Here is an 18914-nt window from a genome sequence, read left to right on the forward strand (position 1 = left end):
TTATTGATCCTTCCAAAAATGACTATAATTTCCCTTTTATTCCTCTTTGCCAACCTGGAGTGGGAAGAAGTACACTTTGCAACGGTACGCAATCCATCTTTCTAGTGAAGGGCAAGGGGATACATTTCAAGACATATAAAAAGACTTCAAAGCTGAACAGCTGGGAACTGGGGAGAAAAATCACACGAGGAAACTTCCTGATGAAATGTGATGTGTCCTGCCATGAAAACGTCTCCCCACGCTAACAGGTTCCAAAAACAACAGGAATGATCGCCCCTTGTCCACAACGAACTTCCAATCTAAGCCGGACAGAATGGTACTGAATCAACCTATCCTTATACCTTTTAAAAATATCTGTTGCTTCCAGTTTCTTCCACATTGCCAATCTGGCCAGATTTTTTTTTTTTTCCTTACCACTGGGCTTTTTCTTTTGTCTGCCACCTGTGTCTGGAACTCTCCTTCCTCACTTACCACCCTGTTCCCTCCCAGGGTCCACACTGCCCTGCCCCTTTTGGTTAACCAGATCCACAGATCCACCCTTCCCTAGGGAGGCCATCCACGATCTTGCGGCGGGGGTGGGGGGGGGGGCATCTGGCTGTCACACAACCCCTATCACCTCACAAGTATCTGTATAATGTCCTCTCCTGCTAGACCGTAAGCTCCATGAGGCCAAGGACCTTTCCAGCTTCATGTCCTGTAATATCCCACGATTGCCTTCTCTCCTCCTCTACACAGGACTGGACCCTTGGCTGTGAGGTGGAAATCACATGACTCCAGCCCCAGTCTGGAGTCTCCTCCAAGGGTAGAAGACAACACGCTTAACTGGACAAGGGACAGACATGTGACCTGGTGGGGCCAATTTGATTCCTTCTCCCAGGAATTTAGAATCAGGATCCAATTAGAGTCATTTAACTTCTGCCTTCGAGTGAAACGGGAGGTGAGATAAAGCTGGAAACTGTGAAGTGGCCATTTTTTGCCAAGGACCTGGAGAAGTAGGACTTCATAAAGAAAAGAGCAATGCAGACAAGTGGCAGCAAGAAAGGTTTCCTACCATCCAGGCAACTCTCCGTGTCCTGGTTTCACTTATTCCCTCCCCAAGAGGCTACAACAAAACTGAATGCACCAAAAGCTCAAGGGTATCTTTCGGAACCCAGAGGCAACAAGGCAGAAACTCCAAGAGAGACATATTCCAGTATCGGCTAGCGGGTGAGGTACAGCAGACACTCAATAGATACGGGTTGAACAACTAAGGAGAAGGCAGTGGCACCCCACTCCAGTACTCTTGCCTGGAAAATCCCATGGACAGAGGAGCCTGGTGGACTGCAGTCCATGGGGTCGCTAAGAGTCAGACACGACTGAGCAACTTCACTTTCACTTTTCACTTTCATGCATTGGAGAAGGAAATGGCAACGCGCTCCAGTGTTCTTGCCTGGAGACTCTCAGGGAGGAGGGAGCCTGGTGGGCTGCCGTCTATGGGGTCACACAGAGTCAGACATGACTGATGCAACTTAGCAGCAGCAGCAGAACAAGCAAACTGCTCATTTTCACCTTTCAAACTTTCTCAGGTGAGGGGCACTTCAGAGTTTACAAAGGGTTTTCACGTGTGTTATCTCCATCGCTTTTGGTTTAGTTGCTAAGTTGTGTCCAACTCTTTGCGACCCCATAGACTGCAGCCTGCCAGGCTTCTCTGTCCATGGGATTTTCCAGATAAGACCACTGGAGTGGGTTGCCATTTCCTGCTCCAGAGGATCTTCCTGAACCAGGGATCAAACCCATATCTTCTGCATTGTAAGGCAGATTCTTTACTGCTGAGCCACCAGGGAAGCACCGTGTAGCATACAAAACTCCCAAGTGCTGTTATATGTATTTTACAGACATACCACTGGCCTTCATCTACACTGCCCTCAACTGCTATGAGTTCTTCCTATTTTCTCCTTTCCCATCACAACTTTCAGAACACAGACACTTACTCACAGCAGAGAAAATGAGCATTAACCCAGAACAGCGTCCCATTAAAACAACACTAACATCAAAAGGGCTCAGATGTAAAAGGCAGTACTAAGCCCATTTTCTGTTACTGCTGGTTGTTTTAAATTCCTAAGCATTTGGGTGAGCGCTTACATGCAGAAGGGTCTTCCCTGGTGGCTCAGGCAGAAGAATCTGGCTGCAATGCAAGAGACCTGGCTTCAACGCCTGGGTCAGGAAGATCCCCTGGAGAAGGGAATGGCTACCCATTCCAGTATTCTTGCCTGAAGAAGTCCATGGACAGAAGAGCCTGGCAGGCTACAGCCCATGGGGTCACACAGAGTTGGACACATTTTCACTTTACACATAGAAAGGGCTAAACTTTGAACAACTATGTATCTTAATGTTAAAAAAAGTAATACTTAAAATTAACTAAATAGATCAAATGTAGTTCTGAACTAGCAGTACCTTTGTACACTAATAGATCACAGTCAGGAAATGGTAGCCTTTGAAATGATGAGTCAAATTACGAGTATGTCTTCTGGGTAGTCCCCCACATTGCTTTCCACATGCTCTGTGGTTTCAGTGATCAATTCTCAGGGAGAAATGGCAGCCTCCTTCTAAAGACTCCAGAAATTCAAGGCCAATCAGAAAAAAACCACGAAAACTGCTGCAGCAACAATCAGTGCTACCAGCCTAAGCCAAGCAGTCTTCCTCAACCGGGAAAACAACTGCTTCTGTTAGGTCTAGTGTACAGTCATTATAGACCTGAAGAATCGCAGCTTTCAGCCTGTAGCCAGGCACACAGGCTGCTGTGCACAATGGAACCCAGGCAGTACATCTCAGAGAGAACTTCAGGCCTCTGGCCAGAAAGAGACACTTCAGGGGCAGGAGGGGCAAGGCAGCCTGGTGGGTCATCTTCTCTTGAGACCATGCCAGTATCACCAGGCAAAGTCAGAGATCCCAGCTCAAACTCTCCACAGAATGACACATCAGAAATGGTATAATATTAGGAGTGTGGAGTATCCTTAAGAATGCCTCCCTTCTTGGGAGAGGAGACAGCAGTAGGTACTCCCTGTCTTCTCCACAAAGGCAGAGTCTGCAACTCAGCCAGAAAAGGAGAGGGGGCAAGCGTGTGCCTGGATGAAAGGGATGCTCCAAAAGCCCGATCCCTTACTGGGAGACATTGACACTGCTTAGCAGGCTCCCATGGTGCTCTTAGGTTGGGCTCCATGATTCACAAGTGTTTAGTCATTACATGCCAGACTGGCCAAGGGCCTATTACCCCCTGTGGATGGATTTTTAATCCAGTTCTATGAGAAAATCTCTCCATCCCTGCCCCTCCCCAGTCAGCAGAGTCCCAGCCCTGGGCCTCAATCTTACTGAATTAATTCTACCTTTGGAACCACTGGGCCTGCATCAGACACAGTGACTGTGCTCTTAGATTCTTCCACAGCTTACAACAGTGCCGGCGTCTCAAGACAGTGCCTTGTCTCATTGGATTCTCAGGATGGTTCAGAGGTTGTAGGTGATACACAGTAGTCCACATGTCAAGGATACAGAAACTGAGGTTCAGGTGATAATACTTTGCCCAAAGTCAGACAAGACTTGGCCCAAACCTGCTCTAAAGTGAGGGTTCCTTTTTTCTACCAGGCCACAGTCACCACCCTGAAGCTACCTGATCTATCAGAGCTGTAGGTTTTGGCCTTTTGAAAGCATCATGATAGAAGCTATTGCTGACAAAGGTCTGTATAGTCAAAGCTATGGTTTTTCCAGTAGTCATGTAGGGATTTTGGACCATAAAGAAAGCTGATGCTTGAGAAGACTCTTGGGAGTCCCTTGGACAGCAAGGAGATCAAACCAGTCAATCCTAAAGGAAATCAACCCTGAATATTTATTGGAAGGACTGATGCTGAAGTTCCAATAATTCAGCCAACTGATGAGAAGAGCCAACTAAGGCCCAGATGCTGGGAAAGACTGATGGCAGGAGGAGAAGGGAGTGACAGAGAATGAGACGGTTGGATGGCATCACTGACTCAATGGACATGAGTTTGAGCTAACTCCAGGAGATAGTGAAGGACGGGGAAGCCTGGCGTGCTGTAGTTCACTGGGTCACAGAGTCAGACGTGATCCAGTAACTGAACAACAACAGCAAAATGAACAACACTAAATTTCAAAGATTTCACTTTCAATCCTGGACAAATCACTTAACTTCTATATACCTCAAAACCCTCATAAAACACAAATGGTACGTGGGCTGGAGTAAACACAGAGCAGGTCCCTATCAAAAGACAACTTTAGACGCATCTCATAATCTGGGCATTGAATCCAGCTCAAACTAGGAGGTCTCTGTGCTGAAGGAGTTAAGTCTCTCCTACAGTTACCAAGCAACTTACGAAAAGTAGTCTTTTCAAGAAAAAAGAAGAAATCAGCGGTTACTGGGGTGTGTGACTTGGCAATCAAGGCTTTTGCATTCCAATAGCAATCCTTTGAGCTAAGCAATCCCTCAGGCTTGAAAGCCACCAAAGAGAACAACTCTTTAAAAAAAGATAAAAATCATCTATTACTTCATTAAAACCACAGCCTTTCTTGGGAGGAGACTACCACTCAAAGCACACACAGCTTTGGGTCTCAGCAGAGGCTGGAGGTGGAGTAGTAAACCCAAGGTTCAAGGCCAGGCAGCAACCATCCCACCAGCCTGGGGCCTAGAGATGAAGCTTTCGCCCTTTCCTTCTCACTGCCAGGTCCAGGGAGGCAGTGAGGCCTCTCCTGGCTTCTAGATGCCAAGGGAACTTTGGGATAAAATGAAGCAGATGTTGCAATGTATGTCGGGAGATGCCAGGGTCCAGGAACAGCGTGGAAAGTAGGGGTGACCAGTTAAAAAGGGATCATGAAGTATTTTGTTATGACTTGCAGAGGGATTTTATCTGGGCTTCCTGTTGTGTACACTGAATGAAAGGGAGGAACAGAGCTTCCTACTTCCTCTCCCAGTAAAGGATCCTGCTGGATCACCTCCAATACTCATGTTGTTTTCCAGCACAAGGACATTCTGCAAAGAAAAAACTTACCCTCACTCTATGTTTAGGACTGAGAAGTAGGGCACAGGCTGATAGCCCAGAGAGGAGAGATGTTTCAGGAAAAAATTTTAATCCTTAATGTCATTCTTATTAAAAAAAAAAAAAATGCAAAAAACATGGACTGGGTCATGATCCCCAACTAGAAACTTTGCAGAATGAATGAAACAACTGTGCTTCAAACTCCCATCTACAGAGAAAAAAGAGCAAACACTGGAGATATGTCAAGTCAGACAGACAGATACGCTGAGAGGTTTGTGCTACCAGAGGTATCTTTCTAAAAAACTTAAAACATACCATGACATTTCTCTGTTTAAAATGGTTCGACAGTTCCCCATGGCCTGGAATCACATTTTATCTCCTTGGCACGGCTCTCGGGACACTTAACCTAGCTCCAACTTGGCCATTACTTGTATGACTCCTTCTGGGCTCACTGCCCATCACCTCTCTCTTCACCACTCCCCACCCTGATCTCACCTCATTTCTTTCCCTTCCCCAAATGCACTGTACTCTTTCATACTCCCCTGTCTCTGTCGAGGCTGAAGCCGCTACTATGGGATTGACTTTCCCATCTTCTCTCATGATCAAATGTCTACCTTATTCAAATGCAGCTCAAATGTCACCTTTTCAGTGAATCTCTCCATCCCTTGCTGCGTCCTTATTATATACTCATACACCTAAGTCCATCTCAAAAGGACAAACTCCTGGAGGGCAAAAGCCAGCTAACTCCTAGAAAAAAAAAAAAGAAAAAGGTTTCAGAAGGTATAAAGAAACTTAAGATCCAACACTTCTAAAGTAAAATTACAGTGAAGCTGGAGAAAGATGTGTGCAAAGGAAACAGTCGGTAATGAATAAGATGATGTATGATGATCATGTAATGAGCCTGATAGCAAGGTTTGGTGAGTCAGCCTCATAACTCATTTTTTTGTGTGTGGCCATATATCTACCTCTAATGACTAATCATAGACATTGTTCAGAGAAGGGAAAGGGCTTTGGGGCCTAGGTGGCTAAAAAAGACTTCATGGCAGAGAGATTTGAGCTGAAGCCTGAAGATCAAGTAGAAAAAAATATTTATGCTTCTGCGGAGAATGACACCCAAAAAACAAACGTACAGACACCAAGGGTTTAAGAGAGGTGGGATAAACTGGGGGATTGGGAATGATACATATATACTCTACTGATACTGTGTATAAAATAACTAATGAGAACCTACTATATAGCTCAGAGAACTCTACTCAGTGCTGCGTGATGACCTAAATGGGAAGGAAATCCAAAAAAAAGGGCAATATGTGTATACATATAGCAGATTCACTTTGCTGTTCAACAGAAACTAGCATGACACTGTAAAGTAACTATATTCCAATGAAAATTAATTTAAACATAAAATAAAAGTGAATCTTCCTCAAAAATAAAATAAACTGACAAGGGAGATTATCCCTTTTAGAGAGGGACTTGTTTTACTGCACCTTCACAGAATTTATTTATAAAATGAAATAATTCCACTGGAAGATTTCAATTAATCTTCAAGAACTAGATATATACATGCATCCTCTCCCCACACCTTCCCTGAAGCCCTGCTATTATACAGAGAGGTGAATTTATAATCCACACTAGAAATGATTCCCTCACCATAAAAATGTTATCATTTGTATGAAAACTGATCATATTCTGCAAGGCTGACCTTGCCCAGGAATGTGATACCACCACAGGCATTAGGGAAACAAGGCTTTGGTATGTGAGCTCTAAGAACTTTGGAGTCAGGCAGACCTGAGTTTGATGACTGTCCTTGCCACTTCCCAACTGTGTAGCTTTACGCAAATTAATTTCTCTAAGCCTCAGTTTCCTCTAATGCCACATGACTAGCACTGACCTCAAAGGACGTTGTGAGGGTTAAGTGAAATAACACGAGTGCCTAATAAGTCCATAGATCTTACTCTAATTACTGCTGCAGAGCTTCATGAGTTTTAAAACACTTTGACATGCATGATCTCATCTGATCGGCCTAATTCTTTAAGGCAAATAAGGGGAAGGTAAGAAATTATAAACTTCACCTTGCAGCTTGACTAAAAACCAGAAAGGGATCACAACTGTCCCAAGGTCACACAACACGTAAGTGGAAAGACTGACTAAAATGCATTGACAGATCCCTAATGCCGCCTCGTGCTAGTCAGGAGTCTGCTTCCCCTACAGCACAATAAAGCGAAGCGGGAGAAAGGAGAAAGATGCTATAGTGACCTAGTTACCACAGTTTCAAGTAGGTGGTACTGTCTCTGGAGGGGAGGATCCTAACAAAAGGGAGGGCTTTGGACTGGGTAAGGTCTTGGAAAAGACATGACATAAAGTGGAAGATCTGGACAAATAGAGGTTGAGTGGGATTTTGCTTATCACTTCATTCTCCTCGACTCCTTCATGCCCTTCTCATCATTGCTTTTCTATCTCCTTCCTGAGCTCCTTTCTTTAGTTTCCCTTTAAATGCTAATTTTCTTGTCTCATCTAAATGCTCTTCTCATTGTTCATGTGCTCCCTGAACAAGCTGAATTATTTCCAAGGTTCCAACCAACTACAAGTCAAATAACATGTATGATCTCAAACTGCCTCACTGAACCTCTAACTTGACAGGTCCATAACAGAGTCCATTATTTCCCCCAAATGTTTCCCTCCTCCTCAGTGGACTAGCTACCCAATAAGTCGTCATCTCCTTCTCTCTCACGGCTTATATCCAATCATCCTTCTACTTTAAATTCCCAATTAATCTATGAAGCAGTCCCCACTTCTTCATTCCCCTGTATTAGTCAGAGCTCGCCAAAGAAAAAGAATCAATATAGAAATGTAAGTTGGTGCAGACACTATGGGAAAGGGTATGGAGGTTCCTCAAAAAAGTAAAACCAGAATCACCATACAATCCAGCAATCCCACTCCTGGACATATATCCAGAGAAAAGATACATTCTCCCCAGTGTTCACAGCAGCATTATTCACAATACCCAAGACATGGAAACAACCTAAATCCTCATCAACAGATGAATGGATAGAGAAGATGTGGTTTCCATATACAATGGAGCACTACTCAGCCACAAAAAGGAACACAGTAATGCCATTTACAGCAACACGGGTACAGCTACAGATGATCATACAAAGTCAGAAGGAGAAAGACAAACATGATATCACCTACATGTGGAATCTAAAATAGGAGACAAATGAGCTTACCTCCAAAACAGAGACAGACTCCTGGACATAAATACTGGACTTGTGGTTGCCAAGGGGGAGCGGGCTGGGGAAGAGATGGACTGGAAGGTTGCAGTAAGCGGATGGAAACCATTATACAGAGAACAGGTAGACAACAAGACCCTACTGTATAGCACAGAGAACTATATTTAATATCCTATGATACACCATAATGGAAAAAAATACCAAAAAATTACATTTACATGTATAAACGAATCACTTTGCTGTACAGCAGAACATAACATGGTAGATTCACCTATACTTCATCTAAAAAAAATAAATAAATAAGAAGGTGAACCTGTTTCTCCACCACATGGAGATCACTGGGGATGGGCATAGCACCTGGTTTAACCAATGCAGTGAAGCAAAAGCACCACTGTGATACTCCTGGACAGAGGTCTCAAAGACCTCGCTTTTTTCCTCCTTGCAGTGCAGAGCTGCAGCATGAGGAAACTCGGAAACCTGGATGAGAGGACCCTTGGAGCAAAAACAAACCATCTCAGCTAAGGCTCCATGCTTTCAAGAGAGATGAGAAGACCCCAGATCAGGAAAGCCAGCAGTCCTCCAGGGACTCTTGAACACATTCAGCAGAGACCAGAAAATCCATTTCCCTTTAGTTTAGTTCAGTTCAGTCACTCAGTCATGTCCGACTCTTTGCGACCCCATGAATCACAACACGCCAGGCCTCCCTGTCTATCACCATCTCCCGAAGTTCACTCAAACTCATGTCCATCGAGTCGGTCATGCCATCCAGCCATCTCATCCTCTGTCGTCCCCTTCTCCTCCTGCCCCCAATCCCTCCCAGCATCAGAGTCTTTTCCAATGAGTCAGCTCTTCACATGAGGTGGCCAAAGTACTGGAGTTTCAGCTTCAGCACTAGTCCTTCCAATGAACACCCAGGACTGATCTCCTTTAGGATGGACTGGTTGGATCTCCTTGCAGTCCAAGGGACTCTCAACAGTCTTCTCCAACACCACAGTTCAAATACATCCATTCTTCGGCGCTCAGCCTTCTTCACAGTCCAACTCTCACATCCATACATGACCACTGGAAAAACCATAGCCTTGACTAGACGGACCTTTGTTGACAAAGTAATATCTCTGCTTTTGAATATGCTATCTAGGTTGGTCGTAACTTTCTTTCCAAGGAGTAAGTGTCTTTTCATTTCATGGCTGCAATCACTATCTCAAATCAGCAACCTGTGTTATTACAAGGTAAATAAATAGTTTTTACTCTATTAAGTGCTGAGGTGGTCTGTTATCTCCCTAGCCTGTATGGCCTCTTTCAAACTTTGAAAGTGAAGTCACTCAGTCATGTCCGACTCTTTGTGACCCCATAGCCTGTAGCCTACCAGGCTCCTCTGTCCATGGGATTTTCCAGGCAATAGTACTAGAGTGGATTGCCATTTCCTTCTCCAGGGGATCTTCCCAAACCAGGGCTCGAACCTAGGTCTCCTGCATTGTAGACAGACGCTTTACCATCTGAGCCACCATCCAAATTCTTTCGAACTTTAACCCCCTTCAATTCCCACCTTCTACACAGCCAATTAGAATACAATGGCCTACATAAAATGTATATTTGACTATGTAAATCATTCATTCATTCTTCATTTGGTATCCTCTACATGTCAGGTTCTGTGCTCAGTGCTAGGAAAATGAGAGCAAACAGCAGACACAGCTCCACCCACAAGAAGCTTTCAAAGTTTTCTACCACCTTTGGAGTTAAAGATTAGGGAGTTCCCTGGAGGTCCAGTGGTTAAGATTCGCCTTCCAGTGTGGGGGATGCAGGTTTGATCCCTGATGGGTAGCTAAGATCACACATGACTTGCGGTCAGAAAAACAAAATGTAAAACACAAGCAATATAGTAGCAAATTCAAGGATGACTTTAAAAATGGTCCATATAAGAACAAACGAAAAAAGACACTGTCTTCTTTAAAAAAAAATGATTAAATTTATTTACATGTAAATTCATTACAAGTAAACCATGTCTTACTTGGCAGCTTCCTCTCTGATATTCTCCATCTCTGAGATACTGCACTACACTGACCTTTTTCTCACCATTATTATCACGTCTTTATCCACAGTGTCGCTTACCTGGATACCCTCCCTCTCTCACCTGGCCAACATGCGATCATCATTTAAGACTCATGCACTCCAGGACATCTGTAAGTCCCCACACCAAGTGGGGTGCTGCTGTGCTATGCTCCTCCGTAACACTCAGTGGCTAGCCCCACCATGACACTTCGCCTTGTCTGTTCATGTGTCTGCCTCCCTAGCTACACTGGAAATTCTTAAGAGTCGTGGACTGTGTTTTCGTTCAGTCTCTCTGCTGCTAGGACCTTGCATTCTATCTGATGTACAGATGATGAATAACATTAGCTGAATGAATGAACAAATAAATGAATGAGCATAGATGTGCAACCTAAATAGGAGTTTATGGAAATGGAAATAAATGAATGGATAAATGAATGAGGTTGTGAATAAGGACTGTCCCAGTTTCTCTTTTCTCATTCAAGTTAATGGCTTTTCACTGTCTCTCTTAGGGGCACAGACATATCCTAGCCAAGCCAGACTGCCAGGAAGATAAATTTCTCTTCTCAGGGTGAGCAGGTCCTTTGGAGAAGTTTCATTTTAATTGGAAAATGGATTCATTCACTTCCTGGCTGGGACTCCTGGGTCAGTGCAGCACTACCCTGAATGTCTGCCAAGCACACTGGAGAGGGGGCTGAAGCGGGAAAAGCGCTCCATCAGATGTCACGTGCTCTGGGACATCTGAGGACAACCTGGTGGCAGATCCAGGCTGGCTCACAGGGATGGCCTTCCTCTTTTTTCTCCAGTTTCCTTCAACCCAAACGTTACTTATACCAACACATTAAGGATGTGTGTACTTCACGGTTCCATTTGGCCCTTCCTGGGGGACTTATCTGGGTGGGTGGGTGTGCGTGTGTATGTGTGTGTGTGGAGAAAACCTAAATTTCCACTGACAGATAAATGGATAAAGAAGACATGGTGCATATCATATGCATACATATACATATATGTACATCATATATACACATACAAGGTTCACAACTGAGAAATCCCTTCACTACTCAAGTAGCAGAAGATCAGAACTTCATGAACTCTCCCTTATGATGGTGCACAGCTGCCCAACATCACAAAACATCCTTTCTAAGGAACACTTCTGCATCTTCTGTAAGAGTCCTTGCAGAGGGCACTGGACACTATCAGGATTTTGTGGCCTGGCCCCAGGCTTCCCTTTAGCCTCATCTCTCAATACATTTGCCTTTCAACACCACCCCTCCCCACCCTGTCCCTGATTCCTCAAACCGACTGATGCAATGGTAGCTCTAGTAACACAATGTTCTACTCTGCACAGAGGTGCCTTTGCACTCTCCACTGCCTCTTCTTCACAGACAGACTGCAGGAGTGAAAATTCCAGACCTAATGCATCACGGCCTTGGGAGAGCTACTTAACTACCCTTCACTTCAATCTCTCTGTCTATGGTGACTAGAGAGGGCACAGCACCACCTTGACCACACAGCTATTGAGAGAGCAATGAGCAAGTGTATATCAAGTGTCCAGAACAGCATCTGGCACAGAGTAACCATTTCTTAAGTGATTTCTGTATTAGTTAGAAGGTCTTTACACCACATTTCCATTTTCAGGAAGGACAATGGGCTTTGGAGACTGACACACTTTAGTTTAAACCTTGTTTGTCCAAAGGGAACCCTCCTACACTGTTGGTAGGAATGTAAATTGGTACAGACACCATGGAAAACAGCATGGAGGTTCCTCAAAAAGCTAAAACCAGAGGTACCATATGATCCAGCAATCCCACTCCTGGGCATATAGTGACAAAACTAAAATTCAAACGATGCACGCACCCCAGTGTTCATTGTAGCACTGTTGACAGCAGCCAAGACAAGGAAACAATACAAACGTCCATTGACAGATGAATAAAGAAGATGTGGTACATATATACAACGAAATACTCCTCAGTTCAGTTCAGTTCAGTCACTCAGCCGTGTCCGACTCTTTGCGACCCTATGAATCACAGCACACCAAGCCTCCCTGTCCATCACCAACTCCTGGAGTTCACTCAGACTCACGTCCATCGAGTCAGTGATGCCATCCAGCCATCTCATCCTCTGTTGTCCCCTTCTTCTCCTGCCCCCAATCCCTCCCAGCATCAGAGTCTTTTCCAATGAGTCAACTCTTCGCATGAGGTGGCCAAAGTACTGGAGTTTCAGCTTTAGCATCATCCCTTCCAAAGAAATCCCAGGGTTGATCTTCAGAATGGACTGGTTGGATCTCCTTGCAGTCCAAGGGACTCTCAAGAGCCTTCTCCAACACCACAGTTCAAAAGCATCAATTCTTCGGCACTCAGCCTTCTTCACAGTCCAATTCTCACATCCATACATGACCACTGGAAAAACCATAGCCTTGACTAGACGGACCTTAGTCAGCAAAGTAATGTCTCTGCTTTTGATTATGCTATCTAGGTTGGTCATAACTTTTCTTCCAAAGAGTAAGCATCTTTGAATTTCATGGCTGCAGTCACCATCTGCAGTGATTTTGGAGCCCAGAAAAATAAAGTCTGACACGGTTTCCACTGTTTCCCCATCTATTTCCCATGGAGTGATGGGACTGGATGACATGATCTTCGTTTTCTGAATGTTGAGCTTTAAGCCAACTTTTTCACTCTCCTCTTTCACTTTCATCAAGAGGCTCTTTAGTTCCTCTTCACTTTCTGCCATAAGGGTGGTGTCATCTGCATATCTGAGGTTATTGATATTTCTCCCAGCAATCTTGATTCCAGCTTATGTTTCTTCCAGTCCAGTGTTTCTCATGATGTACTCTGCATAAAAGTTAAATAAGCAGGGTGACAATATACAGCATTGACGTACTCCTTTTCCTATTTGGAACCAGTCTGTTGTTCCATGTCCAGTTCGAACTGTTGCTTCCTGACCTGCATACAGATTTCTCAAGAGGCAGGTCAGGTGGTCTGGTATTCCCATCTCTTTCAGAATTTTCCACAGTTTATTGTGATCCACACAGTCAAAGGCTTTGGCATAGTCAATAAAGCAGAAATAGATGTTTTTCTGGAACTCTCTTGCTTTTTCCATGATCCAGCAGATGTTGGCAATTTGATCTCTGGTTCCTCTGCCTTTACTACAACCAGCTTGAACATCAGGGAGTTCACGGTTCACGTATTGCTGAAGCCTGGCTTGGAGAATTTTGAGCATTACTCTACTAGCGTGTGAGATGAGTGCAATTGTGCGGTAGTTTGAGCATTCTTTGGCATTGCCTTTCTTTGGGATTGGAATGAAAACTGACCTTTTCCAGTCCTGTGGCAAAAATAATGCCATTTGCAGGAACATGGATGTAACTAGAGATTAGTATACTAAGTGAAGTTGGACAAAGAAAGACAAATAGATGGTATCACATATGTAGGATTAAAAATATGACACAAATGAACTTATCTACAGAACAGAAACAAACTTAGACATAGAGAACAGATTTTTGGTTGCCAAGGGGGAAAGAAGGTGGGAGAGAGATAAATTGAGTTTGGGATTGGCAGAGGCAAAATACTACACATAGAATGGAAACACATAGAATGGTATAGCCCAGGGAATTGTATTTGCCATCCTGTGATAAACCATAACGAAAAAGAACATTTAGAAGGATATTTATATATGTGTAAACATATAGATAGACACACATATATATAACTGAATCACTTTGCTGTACAGCAGAAATTAACACATTGTAAATCAATTATACTTGAATAAAATACATTTTTAAAATAATAAAAAGATTTTTTAAAGCTAGGTTCTCCTACTTGCTAATTACATTACTTCTGCACAGTAGTCACCTAATATCTCTGGGTCTCCCTTTGTTCACTTACAGCAGTGTTTAACTTGCACTGTTAACGGGACTCAATTTAATGAGGTTATACATGTCACAATGTTCATCCTGGCACAATCACAAGTAAATGTTAGTTTCCCTCACAATCCTTACTTTTAAATTATATGGGACCAATCCAGCTCTCTTATTAGACACTTAGGTCCTTTTAAGAAGAGATCATAATTTACTCACCTATGTCCCTGAGATAACATGAAATAATGATTTCTTAAATGAAATACTTATTGACCATGCAACAGTTTGTCCATCAGTCCTGGCTGGTGGCTGGGTGTGTGCTACACATGAAGGTAACCACAGATGAAAGGCAGGAATATACTGGTCCTAATTCTTAGGTTGCTTATTGGCTAGGTGGAGCAAAGAGTCTGCATAGGAAACACTCAGCAGGGATGGATAAGTAGCAAAAAGGAATTCTTAAGTTTGAAAACATCTGATTTATAAACTGAGGATGCGGCATGGTCATGAAAGCAAGGCACTGCTATGGGCAGGCAGCCGAGGGGTGGTATTACCTGCGAGGGAGAATCTGACCTCAGTGTGGAGAGAAGGCAGAGACTAAGGAAGATGGGATGGAGAACAGTCTGGCTGCAGTGATGGCTTGAGCAAAGTGCAGGAAGAAGCAGCAACACTGTCCATGGTCATGGGAGAGGAATGCTGGGAAGGTCAGGCTGAGAGACGTGTGCCAAAGCGGAGGAAGAGGGAAATTCATATTAGACGCTCAAGTCAGAAGACAATGGGGGCCACCCTGAGTCCTGAGCAGTGGGTGATTAAGGATCCAGTGTTAGGAAGGGGAGGATAGCAACATGGAGGGAAGTCCGGAGGGGAGGGAGGGGCAGGAGGACCAGCTTCCATATACTTCTCTGACATAGAAGGAAGAGAAAGAGCAGAGGAAAAGGAAGAGGAAGGAAGACGAAGGCAAAAGAGCAGAGAAGATGAGCGAGAAGGAAAGTGAAACAAAGGAAAGTAGAAGAGAGGAAGGAAAAAGAAAAAGACAAAAGCAAAAGACAGAGCGAGAAGGGGAAGCTAAGGTGAAGGGAAAGAACAGGTTAAACATGAGAAGTGAATAAAATGAGAAGACAGAAAAGCAGCAAAGTGAAAGATGCATGGAAAACAGGAGCAGGATCACGACAACGTCCCCAGGACGAGACAGAGGTGGAGAAGGAAGGGCAGGAGCCGGAGCCCCGCACGTGGTCTGCAGCCGCCTCTCCTCTCAGGGAGTGAAGTCATGGCTGATGTCACTGCCTCTGAGTCACACGCCCACCAAGGAGGTGGAGCAGCCCCCGCTGTTCCATCCTACCCTCCCAGACAACAGGGGCTCATTCCCTGCCTTGTGCTCTGGGACACTGTCTAGTCTGGTCCTGAGAGGACTGAAATAAGCAGGGTTCTCCCTGGGCCCAGGGAGGACACTGCAGCCACAGGAGCCCGCCAAGCCTGTCGCCACTGGTCCAGGCCCCGCGCTGTGATGGTTAGAACAGGTGGAACAGAAAGTTCTGACTTTCCTCTGACTGGGGCTAGGGCTCCATTCCATAATGTTTACAAAGGAAATTCTCATGATGAATAGTAGCGAATTCGCAAAAGGGCCTCAAAAGGTGCTTTTAGACTGACTCACAGAACTGCTTTCTCACGTTCGAGGCTCTCACCATGCTCCCACTGCAGCCCCAAGGAGGCCTGCTTTCCTTGGACGGCCAGACCCCTCCCCGCACCAGTCTTCCACACTGCCGAGTGCCCGCTTCCATCAACTCCTAGCCTACACGTCATCTCCTCCTGACTCCTCTCCCCTAACATGGGTGTATCTCCATCCTGCTTACAGAGCGCTGTGCCTTTATGAGCTGCTTAAGGACAGGGACTCTGGTTTACTGCATTTAACCAAATACCTGGAATAAAACACATTTTCAGCAAATATTTGCTGAATGAATGAATGTCCCTGGTCAACTCTGGAAGGAAGTGATGGGCACCATGCTAGCATTTTCAGACTTCTCTGAAACAGGGGCCCGCTCTTATAGCCATAGGTGTGAGAATGTTGCTTGCTGAAGACAGTACCCTAAAGCTATGCATAACTGTGCAAGTGAAATTGCTCTGGAAGCAGCTGCTTGGGGCATCTGAGGATGGATTTTCTCTCTCCCTGGGACTGTAAGCTGTTGTAGGAAGGGTAGAGGATTGAGTTAGCCTTGATTTAGATGCCCTGCTCTAACACTCACACTCAGCCTGTCCCCATTTGCTCAAACACAAATGACACCACCCATTCCCTAAGCTGTCCAGCAAGATTAAGCATAGCTTAAAGAAAAAAAAAAAAACAGTGCTTACCTCAAGAAAATGTGGATTTTTACTTTCATGCTTAGCTTTCTTAACTGCATTTAGAGATAGGCATATGGAAAATAGACTTCATTAACCTCTTTTTTTTCTAAAAATCAACTTTTTCTGTTCTAATCATCATCAGAAAATACATTACTACCACCAGCACTCTACAACTTACTAAATACCTTCTGATACAAAATATTGGTGTCAATACCTTTTATGGACAGGAAACTAAGGCCCGTAAGAGAAATGAATTTCCCAAGATCATGCAGCGAGTAAGTGAAACCCTGGCCACTTGAACTCCAAACCTAGTATTTCTTCTTTGCTGCCCCAGTTGCTGCCTCCCAGGACATGGGAGGTGCTCAATAAATATTTGCACAGTGATTCACTCCCTTTCTCAGGTCCATGGGCTGGTCTCTGACCCCTGGCCAAAGCCAGACCACATGGCCTCACGCCAAGACAACTGCAGTAGGCTTCACTCTGGTCCCGATTCTCTCGCTATCTATCTTAGGCTCACAGAACGCCAGCACTGAAAGAGAACTTCAGGGGTCATGGAAAACAGCTGTTCCCAAATGCCAGACCCTGACTGCTGCTAGCCCTTGACTGGTCCAGTGGTGAATAATACCAACAGAGACGATGAAGTCCTTATTATTAATACTATGAATAATTGATTGGTAAAAAGATCTCATGTCCTGGTAGCTCACTTTGCTTTTCTTGGGCAAGCTCCAATACACGCAACATTACTGGGAGAAAAACATCGATCTGTGCCACTATTCCGATCTTTAAGCAAAGACTGAATGAGAGACAGACCAAACAGGCCAGCCACTACCTGGGCACTCCCTAAGTGAAAAGTGAAGTCGCTTAGTCCTGACCGACTCTTTGCGACCCCCTGGACTGCAGCCTATCAGGCTCCTCCATCCATGGGATTTTCAAGGCAAGAGTACTGGAGTGGGGTGCCATTGCCTTCTCTATCATTACTCCCAGACATAACCAATTAGATCTTATTTTCAATAAGCAGTCAGCACTTCTCAAATAATGCAGAACATTGATTTCCAGGTATTTATCTCTGTATGCTATTCATCCAAATAGATTTATATTGGAATTGAGCACTTTAGAAATGTATTAATAGCAAAAATACATTAAACACTCATAATTGGACCACATATGGCTTTCCTCGTCTTCTATATAGATATACTTCCTCATTCATTAATTCCCTAGTCTTGTGGTTTTGAGCCAGAAGACACTGACTGTTGAGAAGACAGAGCCTGGAAGCCAGACTAACGCAGCTTTTTGAGAGGGTGTGGGTAGGAGTACTGATGAGGCTGTAGAGCTGAGATCAGACTTTCTTTTATCACTGAGGTCGTGCCCAAGTTTCACCTAATCCCCAGCCTCTCCATAGAGGAAAGATTCAGAGACGTGGGCTTTCATGTGGATCCTGGAATCCCTTTATCATTCACAGCTTCATGCATAGAGACTGGCCTCCGGTGAGGTCTTAGCTACAGAAGTACTGCCAGGACCCCCAGGTTCAGAACAGTTAAGGAAGTAGTTGACTCATTTATTCATTTTTTCCAACTGCAAACATTTCAGGTGAATGCAAAGAGAAGGAAGAGGCCAGACCTTAGGGAGTTAACTTCATGTGCTGGACCACAGAGAAAAGAAGAGGAATGGGTAGGAGCTTGTGTAGTAGAGGAAACCTCAGATTTCACCCAGTTTCAAGCATGATTCTTCAATCGTATGTCTAAATTAGGAGAACTTTTTATTCTAGAGTTCATATTTATCTTAAAAATTTGAGTTAGACAAAATGCTATCTGGAATTTGAAGCTTAAACTAAGAGAACTAGCTCTCTTTACCTAGGTATCTCATCCGTAGACATGGGGCTGGGGGGAGGGGGGCCAGCACATTGCCTGATAGAGGCTGGAATTGACCAAATAATCTTTACTTCTTCTTAAATCCATTTCGTAGAGTTAGAAAACCCAGGTTTTTGCATTCTAGCACTGCCAGAAGTCATAGAGCCAGGAGGTGGTAATCCATCTAACTCTCTCCATCTTCAGCTTCTTTATCTTCGAAGTAAGTGATAACATCTATTTCACAGGATTTTCAGACGAATTAACTGAGATAGCAGACTTAAGAGCATATGGTAGAATATTTAATAAATTCTAGTGCAGGTGTCAATAACATTCACAGATAGCAATTAAACAGGGTCAATATCTTGAATAATATTGATATGCATCTCAAAAAAGTAAAGGGTTTTAATATTTCAAAATGCTTTCACAAGTGTAATAATGTCTTATGTGTGCACGCCAAGTTGCTTCAGTCATGTCCAACTCTTTGCAGCCCTGTGGACTGTAGCCCACCAGGTTCATCTGTCCACAGGATTCTCCAGGGAGAATACTGGAGTAGGTTGCCATGCCCTCCTCTAGGGGATCGTCTCGA

The 18914-nt window shown here is 44.2% G+C and overlaps 1 protein-coding gene across 5 annotated transcripts in view; it reads right to left on the reverse strand.

Moving 5' to 3' along the window:
* Positions 1 to 18914, reverse strand: part of FGGY (FGGY carbohydrate kinase domain containing) — a 502857-nt gene that overhangs the window by 425035 nt on the left and 58908 nt on the right. The window lies entirely within an intron of this gene.

This window comes from Capricornis sumatraensis, chromosome 2 (assembly GCF_032405125.1).
Source record: "Capricornis sumatraensis isolate serow.1 chromosome 2, serow.2, whole genome shotgun sequence".
Lineage (NCBI taxonomy): Eukaryota > Metazoa > Chordata > Mammalia > Artiodactyla > Bovidae > Capricornis > Capricornis sumatraensis.